Source organism: Engraulis encrasicolus, chromosome 17 (genome assembly GCF_034702125.1).
Source record: "Engraulis encrasicolus isolate BLACKSEA-1 chromosome 17, IST_EnEncr_1.0, whole genome shotgun sequence".
Classification (NCBI taxonomy): Eukaryota; Metazoa; Chordata; class Actinopteri; order Clupeiformes; family Engraulidae; genus Engraulis; species Engraulis encrasicolus.
The window spans coordinates 11,286,758-11,301,757 of NC_085873.1; the positions used below are offsets into that span (position 1 = coordinate 11,286,758).

Below are 15,000 nucleotides of genomic sequence, written 5' to 3' on the forward strand. Positions count from 1 at the left end.
CAAACTCTTCAGTCATTTCGAATGTGGGCTGTGCTCTGTTTGGGAATATTCCGTTTGCAGAAAACTCTTCCATACATGCAAACGTAATCAGGAACTCATTTTTAACAGAATATTGTCAATATTCCGATTGAAACCAGAACCCTCACTCTTTCCCCAACCCAAACCAAGCGTGTAGGGTGGGTTCGTGTTTGTGTGTGTTTGTGGTCATTTGCCAAGTCTGTGTGTGTGTGTGTGTGAGTGAGAAAGATGCCGTCTTAGCCACCAGAGTGTCAGCTTATCACAGCAGGTGAGCTGGCACAGAACAAGTTATACATAAATAAACCAAGTGGCACACAAACACAAACCACACACCCAACCAATCAACCACACACACGCACACACACACGCACACAACCACACACACAACCATACACACACGCACGCACGCACGCACACAACCTACCACACACACAAACACACGCACACACAAAAACACACGCGCGCACACACACACACACACACACACACACACACACACACACACACACACACACACACACACACACACACACACACACACACACACACACACACACACACACACACACACACACACACACACAGAAGAAGAAGCAGCTTAGGGGATTGCCAGACGGTTTCCCAGAGCAACAGGCTGCCCTTCGCCACAAGGGGTGCGATAAGTCTGTATCACACACACAGGCACGCACGCACGCACGCACGCACGCACGCACACACACACACACACACACACACACCACACACACACACACACACACACACACACACACACACACACACACAGCACACACACACACACACACACACACACACACACACACACACACACACACACACACACACACACACACACACACACTTACAAAGGGGAAAGGCGGTGTGAAGTGTCCATCTCTGATGATCCCGATTAAAAGAACTAACCAGACGCTGGTCTGGTCTGGGAGGGGACTGGACACGCGGGGGTTAATGGCTGGGCAGGGTGACGGGTCGTTAAGGGCATTGGGAGGGTAGGAGAGTGTCATGAGGATGGTCGGACTGTGCCAAAGCAAAGAGTGAGGTGGTTATCCCCCTTATTACCCAAGGTTAAAAGGGTGACACATTTACTATTTTGGGTAGCAGTTACACAGTAAAAAATGCAGTGTTAATTCAACTCTTGAGGACCAATCACAGCGGCTCCTGTTGCCGTTAACAGTGTCGCTGTCTGCGGGCAGTCACATTTTCAGAGGTGCACACCAAGTCACTTCGGAGGGGGGGGAAATAACAGCATGGCTGTCTGCATCATCACGCAGACAGGTTTGTTGCGGAGCATAAACCAAGCTTTTGACAGCAGTCTGGGATCAATTACACTCTAGAAGATGTTACGTCGTCTCTCTAAGTGTTGAATTAACGCTGTATTTTTTCCTATGTAGTGCTAAATCATTCAGAAGGTCTATGGGCAGTACCATCATAAGCCTGCCAATGCCTCTCCTAGTATTGAAAAATAAAACACACTAATGCCCCCAAAGGCAACTTAATCCCCCCCCCAGCTATATCCTTCTCAACAACCCCAGAGGACTTCCTTACGCCCCCCTGGGTTGCCCCCGTTGACAAACATTGGTGCAGGCTATCCGCAGAGATACACCAGCGGCGATCTGAGCGAGTCGAGCGACGGAAGTAATTGACTTTGTATTGAGTCGAGAGACAAAAGCGATTCTGGAGACTAGAGCGATTTGCGCGACGAGCGCGACAATTTGAAGTTGAAATCTTTTCAACTTTCTATGACGCGGTTCGGCGACAAGCCGCGACAGCCAATGACTGTATAGAGGTCAGTGACCACAGCCAATGGGAATGCTTGAATGCTTTGCCTTCTGCCTGTACGGACATACTCTAGTCTCCTCAATCTCTCGTATCGCTTGCTGCTACACTCTGTCGCTTGAATCGCGTCGCCGCTGGTGTATCTCTGCGGTATAGAGGCTAGAGGCTAACCACTGTGGTGTGAGACACCCTGTCTGACCCTGACGACTGTTGTCGTAGGGGGAGTGTGTTGTTGTTGTTGGTCTCTCCACAATCATCTCAGCTCTCCGCAGGGGTCCCCGGCAACAGCAGGTGTCTTCGTCAACACCCAGGCAAGAGGCTTGCTGCCACTGATACAACACACACACACACACACACACACACACACACACACACACACACACACACACACACACACACACACACACCACACACACCACACACACACACACACACACACACACACACACACACACACACACACACACACACACACACACACACACACACACACACACACACACACACACTGGACAGTGGAAACCGAGGGGCGTTCCTGAGGTTGAGTGTGCGTGTGTGTGCGCGCACACACAAACCCACTGACCCCTCCTTGTTGTGTATCTGGTTACACAAACATTATTGTTTGTGCAAAGGAGGGACAGAGGGACAAATCTGATTGAGTAGAGGTAAAGAACCCTCACACTATCAAAACTCTCTTCCAGCTTGATGTCTGGTGGTAACTAATAAATTAAAACTACTACTAAAAACCATTAACTTAGCTATACAGTACATCGCATTAAGCTGGCAGGTGCCTCGCTCAAGGACACATCAGAAATCGAGGAGAGGAAGGGATTGGTAAGGCTGGGGATTGAACCTGCCACCCTGTGATCTAGAGTCCAACTCCCTAAGCATTACACCACAACTGTCTCCCAAAAACCAGGACAAAAGCACTAACCAGACTAAATGCAGAAGTAATGTCTGATCGCACAGTGCTGAGCAACCTTAACACTTACCACTTATCACAACCATGGCCGTAACTATCATTGAGGACACAGTGGTCATGTCCTCTGTATTTTTTTCCAGTAATGTAAAATGTATCTATGATGGGAACAGATATATGATCAACAATGATAAATTCAGTCTGTACGCCACCCCATCCACTTGACCTCGGTATTTGAAAATGGTTACGGCCCTGATTACAACTGCATGCAAATGTACCCGCTGACCGACTCCTAAATCCTTCACTTAGTCCAGGTCGAGGGGAAGTGCTCCCTAGCTGTCAATCCTGTCATTTAATAATCACATGAGTGCTTTAGTCACCTTGGGTGACATGTATGAGGCGCCAGAGCATGGGATATCAAGACTAGTCGCATGGACTGCAAGGGCAAATCCACTTCACTGCTAAGTCCCTCTGTGAAGGACACCTGGCATAGTGTCAAGGCCTTTGTCCGTCTCCCCCTTCTCCTCTCCCTGTTTCTCTCTCTCTCTCTCTCTCTCTCTCTCTCTCTCTCGCTGGCTCATGATTTATAATTCTGCAGTGTATTCCATTGTCCTCTTTTTTTATTTTCGCCGACTTACGAAGGCAGGAGAAAGTGATTACAGTGATCTTAAAGTGATCAGATAAAGGTTGATTAAACCAGCACTACAATGAATGGACACATACTGTACCTCTGACAATAATAGCATTGTTAAACGTAATGCAGTAAGATATTGACTAGCAACTGATATGGTTTAGGACAACTTTTATGCTGCTTGAGATATACTGTATACAATATGTTATTTTGCTCTCGCTCTCTCTCACACACACACTTCATGTTGAGTCTGTCCGTGTCATTGCCATTAAACTCTCATGGGTCAAGGCAGTTCCTGAACTTCCTGACTCGACAGTTGACACACACACTCTTACACTCGTTGTGTCATAGGTCGTGTTGGATTAGCATGGTCGCTAAAAAGGTCTGAGCTGTAAACCCACTACTCTGAGCTGTACAGTACACACACTCACAGGTCACGATGCTAACCCCCGATCACTCCAGTTTGGTCACTGAGTTCAGTTACTTGACAGGGATGTTAAATAATGGTGGCAGTATCTGTTTGTGCAGGAGTGATATAGACTGTCTTCTTTGTGAATCTGGATGTGTGGTGAATGGTGATATTCCAGTTCCGAAACCCTTCGGAATATTTGAAATTAGAACTCTGTGCTTGTAACTGTGCACATCAGGTTATTTATTTATAACTTGTTCAGTGCCAGTTCACCTGTGGTGACAAGCTGACACAGTGGTGGATAAGACAGACACTCTCACACAAACATACACACACATACACACGCATTTCGCAAATCACCACAAACACACACATGGCAAATGATCACAACCAGTAATGGCTGTGGATAATTCCTAAGCTCAAATTCCCGTTTTTTCCCACGCAAGCACACCATGCACAAATCGATTCAGACATTTGGATCACTGCACTGTAGTTCTACAGTAAATTCCACCCCAAGCCGTACTCATGCACATACATATATTCAGTAATACACTCATTGCCATTCATTGAGACATTCGCTTGACATGGACGAGAGCTGTGTAATTGTGACACTGACATATGAATGTGTCTTGATGAATCCTTCTGAATAAATGACCAGAGGTAATATACACATATTGATTGAGGCATTCACCTTATAAATGAATAAATAAATATCCAAGTGTAGGCTAACCTTTTCAGTGTTTTGTCCTTATGAATAAATGGGAATGGGTGAGAGGCAACATACACATAATGCATGTATTGATAGAGACATTCGCCTTATAAATAAATAAATAAACAAGCAAATAGATTTCCAAACGTCAGAACATCTGCTCTATGGTTATGGCCGATGTCGCGCCCTACAACGCTTAGTTTTTCATGCCCCATATACCAAAACAAAGTGAATGAGTAAACGGGAGAGAGAGAGAGAGAGAGAGAGAGAGAGAGAGAGAGAGAGAGAGAGAGAGAGAGAGAGAGAGAGAGAGAAAGAGAGAGAGAGAGCAAATAAGCATTCAGCAATTGACTTTACAACTTGGCTCTGGCACTAGGTCTCGCCTCTAGCTTGGCTCAGTTTTGCTTGGACCCGGCATGTCCTGGCTGAGAAATAAGCCCATAATGCTTTATCAATGCAGATCAGAAAAGTACTGGTACACTTTTATATGCACCAGGTGGGCAGGAAAAGCGACAGGGATCGAGGCAAAGGGGTCAGGGGTGTGTTTCTCGAAAGCGTTGTTGTTAGCCAGTTAGCAACTTGGGTAGTTGTCAATTTTGAAATTGCATTGGAACAACAAAGTAGCTAACGTAGTTAGCAAATATGGTTTCGAGAAATGCACTCCATGTCCTGGGAGAGGAGGGGGTGCCCAGAATTGTTCAGGTTTTCAGATGACTGTCTCAGGCCTGGCTAAAGCTGTAAACGGCCCTGCACTGACGCACTTTTACCAGGACAGCAAGACAACAACAAACCGACCAACTCACAGGCCCAACCCTGGGTTTTTTGATGTAGCGCTCCCAATTGCAAGACATCACCACAGCTGTTTGGACGCTCTCCGGCTTATGGGCCAACTGCTTGCCGTAAGTCAGTTTTACGGGGCAGAAGAGCGGAACATTATTCATAATTATGCATGCTTTTAGCATGCCGTCCACAGCCCGTTTGTCTTGGGTGTTTACTCGCTAGCGAAAAACAATATATCTGTTCCTGACTCCCACACTGGCAGAGTTATACCGCTGTAGCTTTGAGGCGATCATAAAAGAGAGAGAGAGAGAGAGAGAGAGAGAGAGAGAGAGAGAGAGAGAGAGAGACAGAGAGACAGAGAGACAGAGAGACAGAGACAGAGTGAGAGAGGGAGAGAAATCAATTCAGGATATCAAATTGAGATATAAAATTCAATACATACTGAGTAGACAAACATCAAAATGAGCTATGACTGCATAGATAATATGCTGGAAAAAGAGCTGCTATCTGACGCTTCACCATGCAAAGAAAGCCTGTGTTGTGCATTAAAACACATCAAAACGAAAATAAGAAGTATCATCCAACTACTGCACACACACACTTACAGTAGCTTTAAAGAAAGAAGAAAGGTAAATGTGAACCATCTCTCTCCCTCAACGAATCTGCTTCTGTCATTCTGCTTCTCACTCTGCTTCATTCTTTCTATGAATCTCTCCCTCTCTCCTTCCCTCTCATATTTTCCCCTCTGTCTGTATCTCTCCCTCTGTATCTCTCCCTCCATTGCTTCGTCTTTCAATATCCTCTATGTCACTCGTGTGTTATAAGAAAGGGATAAGAGAAGTGATGTTTCTATGACAAGGAGCGTGAGGATTTGGTGTCCTAAGTGCTACTCCCACAGGGAGATGGGGCACGAGCTGGGGATGGGTGGGGCGGAAAAACACACACACACATACACACACACGCACACACACACAAACACGCACACACGCACGCACGCACGCACGCACACACGCACACAGGGAGCAAGGGCTAGAGCTTGGGGTGGGGTGGAACAACACAGTCAGAAGAGTTGCCTGAGAGTCTCACAAGATTTTTTTGTCCGTTGGTATGTCACACACATACACACACACACACACACACACACACACACACACACACACACACACACACACACACACACACACACACACACACACACACACACACACACACACACTAGGGAGTTATCATGGCTGATGACAACCAAATTGATTTCATTATTGAATCAGAAGATTTTGTGTTTGGGGAGTCTCTCTCTTCCCCTCTCTCTCCCCCCCCCCCCCGCCCCCCCCCCCCCCCCCCCCCCCCCATCCCCTCACACCCCCACCCTCTCTCTCTCTCTCTCTCTCTCTCTCTCTCTCTCTCTCTCTCTCTCTCTCTCTCTCTCTCTCTCTCTCTCTCTCTCTGTGTGTGTGTGCGTGTGTGTGTGTGTGTGTGTGTGTGTGTGTGTGTGTGTGTGTGTGTGTCTGAGTGTCTGAGTGTCTGAGTGTCTGAGTGTGTGTGTGTATATGGTTGAATGGGTGGTGACGTGTGTTTCAACTGTTTCAGTTGAAGGCTCTGGTGGACCACACAAACAGTGATTTCACAACTGACTGACATTGAGATAGGGGGTAAAAAACAAGCTGTGTGTCTTCGCTTCTCCACAAGCCCACTTAATGAATGGGTGTGTGTCTGTCGCTGTGTGTGTGTGTGTGTGTGTGTGTGTGTGTGTGTGTGTGTGTGTGTGTGTGTGTGTGTGTGTGTGTGTGTGTGTGTGTGTGTGTGTGTGTGTGTGTGTGTGTGTGTGTGTGTGTGTGTGTGTGTGTGTGTGTGAATGGGTGGGTAGCTGCTCTATGCCACAAAACAGTCTAGCCAACATGGGGGAGGCATTCTTGTCGTGTGTGTGTGTGTGTGTGTGTGTGTGTGTGTGTGTGTGTGTGTGTGTGTGTGTGTGTGTGTGTGTGTGTGTGTGTGTGTGTGTGTGTGTGTGTGTGTGTGTGTGTGTGTGTGTGAGAGAGTATGCCAACATGGGGGAGGCAGTCTTGTCTTAGCACGTTGCCTCGGCTTTCGCAAGGCAGAGAGACAGACACGGACACAGACAAGACAACGGGTTTAAAAAATAGTTGCATCGTCTCTCTCAAGAAAGCAGTAATTATTGGTGGCCACAACTTCTCCTTCTTCATCTTTTTTTTGCAACAAGATGGAACAAACTCTTGAAATGACAAGCGCTTGGTAGCATTGTGAATGAACGAAGTCGCCAACCAACTTACATTCAATTGAGTTTGTCATCTGAAACTTAACTACCGCGCACCCGCTGTCATGTTGTGTTTTTGTTTATTTTACATTTTCGAGGGGTTTTACACATTTTTAGTGAACCACTGTGGGATTTCACCCTGACTTTCATCTTGACAAGCCAGACACCTCAGTCAAAGAAAAAAAAAAGTCGGTGAAAGCTTGACAGCCCTAATTGCGCATCTCTGGAATGCCCACATGCTCCCATCACAATTTTACATCGCTCCTGAAAGACTACTTTCGAAAACTTTAAAGAGGTGATAATGGAGTAATTACAACGTGCTGTGGGATTTTTTCTCCTTCGAGCAACTTCTATCACATCATTCACTTTACAGTGCTTTGTTTGGTTTTCATTTTTGCTGAATGAGCATACTTTGAGATGACAGAGTCTGTTGGCTTAACTCTTATGCAGTTTTTGAGGTAACACAGTCTGTGTCGGTTGTGTGTCAGTCAAAAGGGTTGAACCATGTGTAGCCTGTTAGTGCGGATAATTCTCCTCGCAGGCCAATTCACTGCATTGTATACAGTGTATACTGGCAAATCCTCAACATCAACAATAGCATTGCTATGATGCTAAGTAAGAATCTTAAGTATCAGATTACAACTTGGTCATTGCCATTTTGGTAACAACAAGCTTACAATAGAGGCTCTGTCTTCAGGGGAGAAACATGTTTGAGAAAGGTTTGTGTCTATCTTGAACTTGACATGTGAATGCTTAAGCAAGTGGTCTGACAGGTTAGATCCTCCTAGCGGAAAAAAACACTCTGAAACAAGTGTTAGCACTTAGAGGAACACTAAGCAACATTGAGATCCTTCATTCACCCTGTAATGAGATGATTAACCATCTACTGGCTTACACTACAAGAAGATTCATTGGCTACGTTTACGTAAGGCATTTAATTCAGAATTAACTCCCTTTAATTCTGAATAAAGCTTAATTCCGCTTTGAAAACGTCATGTAAACGCTTCACAATTTGGAATTAAATGAAAGGTCAAGGTAAACTCGACAGAACTATTTAATTTGGAGTTATTAATTCGGAATTAGAAACGTCATGTAAACATAGCCATTGACTCAAAAATGTGTGCATTCATTGACTCAAAAGAGTGTGCTTTTGAAATCTGCAAGTTTAGAAAATGAATGACCATCAAGAGGCAACAGTCTCAATGTGACTGCTTCAACAAATTGCACACAAATTTTAGATATATTTCCAATAGAAGACAGGACATTCATGATCGAGTAGTCCATCCCTATGTCCCTATTAGAGCATCCCTATATATGCCCCGCTGGTTCAAAAGAGTTGTATAGCCGAGCCGAGTGTTTTACTACTGTGCTTGTCCACAGTATCACACCAATAGGTCAGTGTAAATACATGGCGAGAGAGTGGTAGAGCAAAAGGGGGGAGGGGTGTGTGTGTAGCCAGACATGTAAACTATGAGAGACTATGTCATACACAAAAACAGAGAGAGAGAGAGATAAAGAAAGAAGGAGAGGGGGATGAAGGGAGAGAACGAGGGACAGAGAGAGATAGCGGGCGCTTATTTTGACCCCCTTCCCTTGGAGTGAGTGAGTGAGTGGCCTAAAGTGGGTCAAACGTAGTCAGCTGTTACAGCTCTATCAAGTCAAGTAGCCTACTGGGAGGCACCAGCAGTAGCCCTACTGTCACAAGGTTAGTCCTACAGTAGGCTTCCCCAAGTCTCTCTTTCTCTCTCAGGGTACCGGGGTACCAAGGCTCTCTCAGGGTCCCATGCTCAGGGTACCTCCATCATGGGGGAGGATGGGGGGAGAGCACTGATTAATAACTCCCCCCCCCCCCAGTAGAAGCAACAACCTTTGGGCTGCAAGTCTGACGCCCCAACCGCTGACCGCTTAAAGGCCAAATAAGTGGTAGAGTCTACAATAGAGTTGTCATGTTGACTCCCTGTGACGCCACAAGCACACTGCAGGGGCTACGCGGAAAAATGCCATGATGACAAATGTGTGGAGCATAGTCACATTGGGACAGAGGAAGAGATATAGAGCATGGCACATGGTGAGGGTATGACACAAAAGCTTAGGAGGTAAAGAAAACAAAGGGATGCACGATACTGGCATAGCTACTGGCCCAGATACCTCTTCATTATACTCCTACTGGAACTCGTCAAACACTTGCCGATACCAGGTGCTACTGCTACTGGTACTGCGAGTGAAGTCGACCTCGTGTGTTCGGGAAGAAAACTGTGTCCGCTCTGGAACAGAGAGACGTAAGGTCAGATTAGACTTCTGCAACTGCGCTCGTCAAAACTCGCGTGGGAGTGGCCCCGAACCAACATTGTATTCATGCATGAGGTCCGAGGTCTCGTCGCGAGCCACATTTGAAATTGCGCGATTACTTTCACTACATTGTCACTGTGGTCATTATTAAGCAATGTTGCTTTCTATCCCGGTTAGCTATAGCCTGATAAACCAGCCTAAATGTATTGGATGTCTTAATTTAGTCTGGCTCTGATGAATGGATAAAACGGAACATTGTTGATGAGCACAACCCGTTGTCTTTCAAACCATGTCTGTGCTAATAGGCCAATGCTCTGACCAATCAGCGCAACTGACTGTGACGTAGTAAGCGCGACAGACAGCTGTGGTGGAGAGGGGACTGTAAACAAGGGAAGTAGTGAAGCTGTGAGCAGGACCGTGGATAACTTAAACGTTTTGAGATGGAGTCGGACTTAAGTTGTCGCTTTTGCCAAAAAGACATGCGAGTTGCCGGTGTACTACAACACTATACAAAACTGTTCCAAAGTTCAACTTCAGCTTTGTCGGTTTCAGCGAACGTCTCGCATGCATCGAGGAAGCCCACGGTGTTAAACATACTTGAAAGAGATCTTCCTGTATTTATAGGCCGTCAGGTCACCTCAATTTTCGTTCATTCTCGCTCCACAGCATCCGAACACGATGCCCATAAGATGATGAACTGACCAAAGCTATTGTAGCGAGTCTGGGGGGTTACTGAAGTTGTGTATGCATCGGTTCTATGATTCTGTTCTATGGTTTGGTGGGTGCGAGGCACTGTTGGGGTTCGAATAAGGGGAGCGGGAGTTCTCTCTGTTTACTGTGAGAGATCTACGTAGCAGCTGTGCTACAGTTGGGTTACTGGTAAGCAGTGTAGCCCTACTTGTTCATTATTTTTATGTGGCGTGGCTGTGGCCAACTGTCTCCATTAAACGGACACTTCTGTCTACATCCTGTGTGTTCCCTGGCTACCAAACGCTACACTATGTTTCACTTCAGAGAGGTTCGGATCGTGAAAACATCCAAGGGTATAGACGTTTACAGAAGGAATATTTAGCTGAATGAGGAGACACGATACACCACGTGACCGCGCTAAACCAATCACGTTGCCGATTTGGACAGCTATCAGTCCTCTTGCGTTCCACAAATTGTACTAAACTAAGGTTTTTAAAATATATATCTCTCTAAGGAAGACAGATTGATTCTTAACAGTTAAGAATGACCGTGATTAATTTCTATCTTGAAGAACAATAATGCATGAGGGTGCCAAAGGCAAAGACATGAGCCCAAATAGAAATAGGCCTACAATATCAATAATATCCAAGATCAATAATGATCGTTCATATAGGCTATACAAAGTGGTCCAACTGTTAAACTGTGCTTCAAAAGGCAATGCAAGTTACCTTTCATGATATATACATTAAAAAAAAAATAATGGAAACAATTCCAATTTTCAGTGATATTCATGCATTTAAAGTGGGATAAATGGATCCTAACATTATCAAACACAAGCAGGTAATTGGAGTGCTTCTGGGTCTTCACCTTTTTTCCTTGGTGCTCATCAGTGTAGGGGCTGTCAAACTTGGTCCAGGAAGACAGATGCTGAGGGAGGCATTGTAGCCAAATAAAGTAAAAAAAAATTTTTTTAAATGCAACCTTGAGTGCCTCGACATCCGTCTTCCTGGATTCCTAACAGTGCTTCATTTATAACAAAACAATAATGCAAGTGGTGGTAGATCCCTTTTTAATCAATAATGGAAGCCATTATAATTATCAATATAATGAATATGCAGTTATTCATGTGGTAATTTATCCATTACTAGATACACAACACATACAAACAGTCATAAGTATATGCTTCAATAGACTGGCCTAACTGCATGGTTGTACCTAAACAGGAGGACTATGGCATCGGTCTACAATCCCTTGGTGGCAAGGAAGATGGAGGCAAGGCAAACAATTACAGGCTGCCCTTTTAATGTATGCCATTGAAATGTTGACAAAATTATCCACTGTTGGCTCCTTAGTGGCACCTAGAATCCAGCTGACTAAATTATTAAGTACAAGAGGAACAGCTGTTTGTGCTTCACTGAACGTCTGTAGTCTTCTGCAGTGGGAGGCCATGGGAACAACGTTGTCCTTTTTCAGTGTTACTATCTGTCTGGCTCATTTTGCTGGACTGTCACAATCTGTTTCCACACCTAAGGGTAACATGTCGAAGACCATATCTGTTGACAAAGTCTGAGCAGCAAACAACAATTCAGGCATTCAGTATTACAAGTGGTGGGGGTGAATAACACAAGATGCCGGCGGTCATGTCGGAGTCTCCTCTTCAATGTATCCTGTCAATAACAACAAATCAAACAGAAAAATTCATGAGTCATGAATACCGGCAAAGGGGGGCTTGATATTGTAGTTTCTTAACATGGTGGGCAGTGTGGCATAATGATTAGTGAGGTGGTCTTAAGATCAGACTAGGGTTGCTGACTCAAATCTCTGACCACTGCATACACCTCCATCCATGCCTAAAGTGCCCTTGAGCAAGGCATATATCCCAACATTGCTTTAAGGAAGGTTAACTATACTCTTTAAATTACTGTAAGCATTACTGTAGCATCACACTGCCATAAGACTTCTGCCTTCCTACTACAAAATAATACAGGTGGCAAGATGAATGGTCACACACATGTATGAAATTTGCCTTAATTTCGACAAATAATAAATTGCCTTGCAAACACCTGTAGCTTGAAACAGACAACAACTCCACTTGACTGAACCAGGCCAATATGTATTCCTCAATTTGTCTCATTACTTAGAAAATAATATATTATAAAGTACATGTGTGTTGGGCACACCCTTGTATGTGTATTTGTGTGAAGTTAAGATATGACTTACTGTTGATTCTCTGCTCTGGCAGGATCCCTCAAAACCTGGTATTCCGTGGGTAGCAACTTTTGGGTAACTGCACCTCGAGATCCACACAGTCAATGTCCTTGATATGAAGGTCCTGTGTAGGTCCTTTACTTCAGGAGCTTGCACAAAAGAAAAAAAAAAGAATGTAGCTGGCAGACAAACAGTAGCCTATATTTTCGCTGGTGAACTGGTACAGTTGCATATTGTTAAGATCAAGCAAACAGACATGATCCTCATTAACATTCACACTACCTATTACAATCAGTGTGTTAACTTGTGACAACAGATTGTAGGCCTAATAGACTGCTGGATATTGTTAACACAGACCCCCCTCAATAACTCAGATGGGGTGGGGAACAGTCCTTAACTCAAACACAACATTTGGCTATGGTAAAGTACAACCAAGACATCTTTCCACAGATGATAGAACTAGCTTACCTGTCTGTGTGTCTTTGATGAAACCTTTTTGTCTGTCAGATGTGTTCTCCTAGCTTGCCAAAACAATACCTGAAGGCCTTCCCTTTGTCACGTTTCCCCCTGTGGAAAATCAGTACGTTATTCTTCAATCACAAAGCAATTAAGTCCATATAAACTAGCTTCTTAGTGTTATTTCCACATCAACGGAACAATTAATTCAACATAATTGAGCAAGTGCGTTGTGAGAGATCATCGTGGGGCTCGATTGACTGGGGATGGTTTATCGGAATGCTCACCGCACTGAAGTGTTTGAGAATACAATCACGCACAAGAATGAGTCTCAGAAGTGTTTTCGTTGGTTTACTCGGTGTATTAACTGTCTGAATACACGGTATCAGTGTGATTCTAGTGTAGATCACTCCACCGGTATGGCACCATTAGCTCCATAACATCGATGTTATTTTAGTGCGACGCCATGCTGGTCTCGTCGAAGTGCAGTGTACTAATTTCCAAAGTGTAAAAGTTAACTTAAGACGCAGCATGTGTATCCTCTAGCCGCCGTACACAGCCGTTTATCTGTCATTCCCAGTCAATCAGCCCCACGTTCATCTCACACAACGTCCATGTAAAATCTTACGACCACAGACTTTGTTTAGATAGTCAACATTAAAGACTGTAAACTGAGATTAAAAAGGGAGACGTCCGGGGCGACAGTCCATCTGTTACAATGGCAACAGGGTGAAACGTTTACCAAATCATTACGTCATCTTTTAGGAATATACTTTACACACACCCTGACGTTGTTAAGAGCATGCCACTTACCATTATATGAGGTGAACCTCGTCCACTCCGAGGACCTTGTCTTGGAAGACAACACGTCGCGTTCAGCAAAAGCCATGCCTCCTGACTGCTCCGAAGACCAACTGGCACTGACGACATATTTTTATGTTTGCTGGGTTATCGACGCCCAGTTGCATGGCAGTGAGTCCAAAATTGCTCGCCTCCTTCGCCTGGTCTACCATTAGGGCTAACAAGGGCGAGACGACTACCGGTACCACCATCGGGTTTTCAAAGAGCCCCATCATTTCGGCTACCAGTGGAGTTAACTGGTAGATAAGACTTTTGCCATAGCCTGTCGGTAACACGGCGAAAACGTCCTTCTTAAAAATGAATGAACGTAGAGCCTCCTCTTGCTCACGTTTTAACGAAAACCACAAGTCTAATTCTTCCAAAACTGATGCCAATGCAGAATCAAACGAGCGCTGTTCCATTGCCGCCGCCATGTTTCTTGTGCTTTCTCCACTGCCCAGCGTCTCACTGCTATGTCGTCACTCCCTCAAAACCCCGCCCCAGAACCCTCTGCCCCGCCCGCGTTGATTCAAAACACATCTCTGCGTTGTGATTGGTTTAGTTACCATCTTGCCAGATTCAGGGCAAGATTCAAAATGAATAGTTGTTCGATACCAGACCCACCCGCAGCTGAAAAATTTTCAGCGTCCAGCAGGTGGCGCTGGTTTACCAGGCTAGGTTAGCTAGGTATGTTCACACAAAATGCAAAGGCAATGCACTGGTATCATTATTTGACATACCCAGTCTGTTTTCACGGGCAGAAAATGCAAGCATGTAGAGACAGTTGATTCTGCCAATGTGTGTTTATATTCGGTGGAGGAAGCTATGGTTGTAAAACCGCAGGCATTGTGCCACGAGTGTTCAACTGATGCATTGTTTGTTAGGCTACTTAGCTTGTAGCTTCGTATATTTACACACAAGGCATTAATATAGTTTATAACAGAATACTCTGCTCTCGCAAACTACCGACATTGCGCTGCCACAA

At 45.0% G+C, this 15,000-nt stretch overlaps 1 protein-coding gene and 1 long non-coding RNA gene across 5 annotated transcripts in view; both read right to left on the reverse strand.

Annotated features, from left to right (window-relative positions):
* LOC134467808 (zinc finger MIZ domain-containing protein 1-like) overlaps positions 1-15,000 on the reverse strand; it is a 94,725-nt gene that overhangs the window by 44,866 nt on the left and 34,859 nt on the right. The window lies entirely within an intron of this gene.
* LOC134467809 (uncharacterized) lies at positions 11,503-14,662 on the reverse strand. 2 transcript variants are annotated; one of them, XR_010038655.1, is made up of 4 exons: positions 13,989-14,662; positions 13,188-13,286; positions 12,732-12,868; positions 11,503-12,178 (listed from the first exon to the last, which is right to left on the reverse strand). It is a non-coding gene; the product is annotated as an uncharacterized LOC134467809 (long non-coding RNA). The 2 variants fall into 2 exon arrangements; XR_010038654.1 differs by lacking the exon at positions 13,989-14,662 and having other exon boundaries at positions 11,505-12,178; positions 13,188-13,643.